Source organism: Panthera tigris, chromosome B3 (assembly GCF_018350195.1).
Source record: "Panthera tigris isolate Pti1 chromosome B3, P.tigris_Pti1_mat1.1, whole genome shotgun sequence".
NCBI lineage: Eukaryota > Metazoa > Chordata > Mammalia > Carnivora > Felidae > Panthera > Panthera tigris.
The window spans coordinates 10,097,376-10,103,375 of record NC_056665.1 but is presented as its reverse complement, the minus strand read 5'-3'; the positions used below and the strand labels follow the sequence as shown (position 1 = coordinate 10,103,375).

Genomic DNA, 6,000 nt, shown 5'->3' with positions numbered 1-6,000 from the left:
AGATCCGAGCCAGACCTTGCACAGGGATGCTAGTTCATGATCCCCGTAGGAAGAAGGGTTTCTTCCTCTTCTGGCAACAGCCCAACCAATGAGAGACTCTCACAACTCAGCCAATGAAAAGCCACTATACTTTGAACTCCCAGTTTACTTCATGGGACTTTTTGTTTATTTTTTTAATTTTTTAAATTTTTTTTAACGTTTATTTATTTTTGAGACAGAGAGAGACAGAGCATGAACGGGGGAGGGTCAGAGAGAGAGGGAGACACAGAATGTGAAACAGGCTCCAGGCTCTGAGCAGTCAGCACAGAGCCGACGCGGGGCTGGAACTCACCTACCGTGAGATCGTGACCCGAGCCGAAGTCGGACGCTTAACCGACTGAGCCACCCAGGCGCCCCGAAGGGGACTTTTTGTTTATAACAACCTTCCCACTGCCCTCTTTTCTGTATAAAAGAGTGACTCCCTTCTGTCCTGCAACTTCCCTGTGGTTCTGCTGTAGCTTATGTGTCCTAAATTGCAATTCTCTGCTGTTCCCAAATAAACCTATTTTTGCTGGAAAAATAAAAGTGCTGAAGTCATTTCTAATTTTTTTTTTAAGTTTATTTATTTTTGACACAGAGAGAGAGTGCGATTGGGAGCTGGGGAGGGGCAGAGAGAGAGGGAGACACAGAATACAAAGTAGACTCCAGGCTCTGAGCTGTCAGCACAGAGCCTGACTCGGGGCTTGAACTCATGAACTGTGGGACGATGACTTGGGCTGAAGTCAGAAGCTTAACTGACTGAGCCACCCAGGTGCCCTGTGCCAACATTATTTCTAAGGTTAACAAGAGTTGTAAGTCAACTGGAAAGATAGTTCAGAGACATAAAATCCTACCAGTGCTTGATAAGGCCCTGGTATCTTTCCTGGCTTATAAAGTTACTTAAGGAAAGTGAGAAAATTACTAACCACTACATCACTTTCTGGTGAAATGGGGCACATTGGATGTGGATATTTGGTGTCCTTTGGAAGAACAAATCTTTAGTATCAGGGACACTCAGTTTGAGGACCCCTCATACTAGCTCCTTCTGTACAAATTCACTCGTGCAAAACTTTTGAGTTCTTCCTGTTTCCACCAGCACTATGATAGATGAAAGAGAATGGGGGGGGGGTTAAACAAAACAGACTTAAGGGAGCATACATTATAGTGGGGGAAAGAGGTAATAAACACACACAAATAAGCTATTTTCAGACTGGGATAAATGCTATGGAACAATTTGAGTCATATGCATGAGAGGGACTGGTTGAGAATGAGTTTTTTTCGATAGGCCAGCCAAGGATGTTTCCTCTAAGGAGGGGTATTAGAACTAATATCTGAATAACAAGAAAGTGCCAGCCTTGTAGATAACTGCTTAGGACTTCCCAAAGAAGATACAAAACTCAGCTGTCTGGAAAATTTAGAGAAGACCCTTCTCAAAGCAGGGTCCCAGACCAGTAGCATCAGTATCACCTGGGAGTTAGATAAACAGAATCCCAGATCCCACCCCAGACGTACTGAGAATCCACAGTTAACAAAATTACCCAGGTGATTTGTAGCACAGTAAACTTTAAAAAAAGTGCTGCTCCCCTCCTGGCCCCTGGATGTAGCATGCAGCCCACCAGAAAGGTGTAAATCCTGCTGAGGCAGGGAACAGGAAATGATATTGTCAGCAGTCACTAGAAAGATGACATGGTAACATTTATTTGCTGCTGCCTTTGTAACAGACTTAGCCAGGCTGTAGGAGAAGACCATGGGATTATCACATATTATGGTCTAAGTGATTTTCTAGGTTAGGTCCCTTGCTTTACAGGAGACAGAGGCTCTTGAGGGGTGACCTGCTCATGGTGGACTCCTCTGTGGCAGAGTCAGGGCTGGGATCTAGGAGACTCCTCTCTGTGTGCCACCTTTCAAATATTGACAAGGAGAGATTAGAGTGAGTATTGAGGATGGTGGGCAGCACAATGAGGTCGTTGGGAAATAATATCACATGAAGCACTGGGAATGTTTGGCCTAGATTTTTCATTCTGTGAAGGTAAACTAGGAAAATATATGCGAGAACCAGGTCCACTTACAGGGAAGCAAATTTCAGCTCAAGTCTAGGAGCACTTCTAAGACACAAAGCCACTCAACAATGGAACATGCAGTAAGTATATGCAATACCTCTCTCTCAGGTCCTGGGTCATGAGCTTGCCTCACTCAGGGTTCCCAAAAAGAGAATCATACACTTTAATCCTAGTAACCATTGTTCTCACTTAAATTGCTATCAATTTGGACGTTCTTGACCTGCATAAAAAGTGTTTTCATTTTTTACTTAATATTTTTCTTTAATTGGATTCATTTTCTATAACTTTGTGTTTAATCTAAGAAATAACATCAGTGAAATAATGGTCTGATATAATAGGCATTTTCCCTCCTAATACACAGTGTAATGCACACTGAAACACAGGCGCACCCACACACACAACTATCAAAATGAAGTTTCTTCGAACCAGTGGGCCGCATATTGTTTCTCAAAAGCCACCAGCTAATTTCTGAAGTCCTTTGCAACTGGAGGATTGTAAGATTTTGTGGTGATCGCTTAGCCAAAAGTTCATGGGATGCACTGTCACAGTCCTGATGCCGCCAGGAAGCCATCCATGCATCCAGTCATCCATCCAATAAAACACTTGCTGACTACCTAACAATGACTCTCAGAGGCACTGACACACAGAAGAGTAAACTCACTCTCTGGTTGCAAGTGGGAGGAAATAGAATAGTAAATCATTTCAGTATGTGTGTAGTAACTGCTACAGCTCAGGTAAGTACTGGCACACACAGGCAGGGCGGTTTCCGGAGATAGGGCGGAGAGGAGAGGGTGGGAGGGCATTTCCCAGAGCAGCCTCTGCCAGCCAGCCGGCTTGGATCACTTTGCCGCCGCGCAGCAGCGGCGGTCAACCTCCGCCTCCCTTAGCAACCTGAACGCACCGCCTAGGTGTCTTCCTATTGGCCTCCCGGAGCTTGATGGGCAGCTCTGAAGGGCAATCCCTGCTCACGGCCCCTCTCTCCGCGTTTACTCACGGGAGGGCTCGTAGGCGTTACCGCCCTCCCTAGGTGCCCCGCCCATGCCTGAGCAGCTTGTGGCGCATGCGCGAGCGGGCTGGGGCTGTGTGCAGGGCCAACGCGGAGCCGGAGCAGCCGCGGTGAAGCTCCTGGGCTCCGCTGAGACCGTCGTGCCCGCTCGTCGCCTCGAAGTAGCAGCTTCAAGCCGTCGCCGCTACTGGGTGAGCGGCCGCCTATTGTCCTTCTCGGCGGCGAAGGTGCGGAGCTGCTCTGGCTGGGCCCGCGGGGGAGCCCCGGGCGCCGCACGGTGAGAGCGCAACTTAGTTGGCGGAGTTGGGGGAAGTTTTGTGATTTGGGGAGGGGTCGCGGGCGCGGTGCGCGGGGCCCCTCCCGCTGTGGCCGCTCTTGGGGGCGGGGGCCGGGAGGGGGGCGGGGCCGCGGGGGGAGGAGGGGGCGGGCGGGGATGAATGGGCGTTGGGGAGCGCCCCCGCCTCCGCGGCCCCCTCCTCCCCCTCGCATCGCCCCTTCGTTCATTGTCTGCTCCGGGGCCGCGGCGCGCTTCCCGGCTTCCGCAGCCCGGCTTCGGGGCCGCCCCACTCCCGGGGCCGGGGGCGCGGCCGCGGGGCACAGACACGGGGGTCCCCTCGGGCGAGGCCCGCACCCCCGGCCCCGGGAGCCACGGCTCCTCGGAGGGTCCCTCCTGTCCCCGGGGTGCGCGAACAAGTGCTGCGGACGCGAGGGAGCCGCTCCCCCCGGGCCGACACGGACGGTAAACACTCCGGGCCGCGCCCGCCTTCGGGGGGCGCCTCCTGCGTTCGCTCCGGGGCGGAGCGGGTCGGGGCCGCGCCGCCGGAGGGGACCTGCATGGGGACAGGGCAGCGGGCTCAGCTCTCCACCTAGTTCAAGTGCAGCCATACTTCGAGCCGTAACAAAACATTTGTTTTTGACTTACTGACACTTTTTTTTTTCCCAAAGTTAACCAATATGAGAAGAGTTGTTTTTTTTTTTTTTTTAAATGGGAAAAACTCAAATTTTTTTCGCCAGAAGGAAGGATAGACAGGTTTTTTGGCCTTTTTTGTTTGTTTGTTTGTTTGTTTGGAAATACGTAGTTTTCCAACAGAATGATTTCATCACATTTACGTTTTTAAATGTTACTGTGGACTGAGGAATTCACAATCAAAGTTAGATTGAGCAATATTTTTGTGTTCCTTCTCAGCTTTTATACTCCTGGGTGAAGTTATTTTGGGAGTTTATTGCCTCAGGCATACACATCTAAAGGAAAAAGCAGTGCCTTTTTTTCTTAATTCCAGTCTCCCCACTTCCCCGCCCCTTTATTTTCAGAAGAAGCATCTTATTCTATTTTTCTAAACCTTTGGATTGCTCAGATCAGGACAAATGCTGCCTTTTTTGAAAGGTGACTTTTTTGCAAGTTTGCAAAGAAGTAATGATCAGCTGAGATAAATCACTATTCTGGTTCTTGTATTCCTTGGTTTCTTGGGTGATTTGCGGGCTGCATTAAATACAATCCTTGTCAGGTTTTGGGTTCAATCCTACAGAATTCGGTTCATTTGGCTTATGATGTGAGAATAATTTGGCTTACGATGTTTAAGTCCCCTAGGTGGACCAGCTGAAATGCCTGTCCAGTTGGGGTAGTGGAGCACCGACCAGGATGCGTTAATAGCAGTTGTTATATCCCATTGCCATCTGCCAAATTAAAAAGCAAAATTTGAGAAATACTGTGTGTGCCAGTTTGCTTTGATTGATTTCTCATGCTGAGTGAGTAATGTGGGGAAGTTAGGGTTCCTGGTTTTTTCTGGTTCGGTTGGCCTTGTTTTGTCTTGAAAAACCAACTTTCTTCACCTGATGAAGCTAACGAAAAATGTGTCTGTGGCATCAGCGTTGTGCATTTAAACGACAACAACAAGGTCACTTTTAGGAGTCACAATCCTTGCTCTTAGAGCAGTCGCCTGCGTAGGGCGATTGTTCGGATGGAGGTTGACGGAGGTTGGAAGGGATTGTCAGGGAAGGGCATCGTGTAAACAAATGGACTTCCAACGAAATGGGACAGCTAGGCCAGTTGCTTTTTCCTTCTCTGAGCTGTGATACCACATCCTACACACTTTTTGTTTTAGGATTTCTCACACTTCATTTATTTGCCTAATTACAGTTACCAGTGTATCTGTAGTACAAATGGACTCCTAATCTGTTAACTCCTTGAGGGCTGTGATGGGCCTTATTTCTTCCTTAGTTTTGTACCCTCTTTGCCAAGAAGGAGACTTAACACAGCACAGGTGTTCAGTGTGCGTTTGGATTCGGGCGAAGTGCTTGGTACTGAGTTAGCGATAGTGCACGTAAGAACCACTAACTCTGGGACCTTATCCAGAACGACTGTTCCCTTGCAGACCTGTGATGAAATTTAGTTAACTTTAAAAAGGATTTCTAACGTCTCTTTTTACCTGCTAATTACATCTTGAGAAGAAGTGAAGTTTAAATAGTGCACCCTGGATTTTCAAAAAGTGGTTCTCATTTAGAAATTTTCTCCCTTTTTTGGTGAAATGATTAAGGCTACCGGACAAAGCATTTCACATCTCTGCCTCTTCTATTGTGAAATGGGGAGGTCGCACAGTTTTGAAAGAACACGCAATTTTTGGAGCTAGTTACAACTGAGATTCAGATCCCCACACTTCCACAGACTAGTTGTGAGCCTTGAGCAGGTCACTTGATCCCACCGAGCTTCTGGGTCCTACCGTGTAAGGTACCATACTTGGCAGTGTTCTTTGTAAAACCTGAAACTATGAGGTACTTAATAGTGTGCCAGACATTAAGTAGGTGCCTATTACCTGGTAGGTGTAATAATAATTTTGATACCTTTTTATGACTTGAAGCAGTTTTAGAAGCTGATGCTTCTGAGGTTAGCGGTTTAGCTGTTTTTTTCATAAAGGAGAA

The 6,000-nt window shown here is 47.9% G+C and overlaps 1 protein-coding gene across 7 annotated transcripts in view; it reads left to right on the top strand.

Annotated features, from left to right (window-relative positions):
• Positions 1-3,150: 3,150 nt before the first annotated feature.
• Positions 3,151-6,000, top strand: part of AKAP13 (A-kinase anchoring protein 13) — a 335,984-nt gene continuing 333,134 nt past the window's right edge. For all 7 annotated transcript variants that reach the window (XM_042988121.1, XM_042988120.1, XM_042988117.1 and 4 more), the window contains exon 1: positions 3,151-3,361. The gene's annotated coding sequence lies outside the window, so the exon portion shown is untranslated. The remainder of the gene's footprint in view (positions 3,362-6,000) is intronic.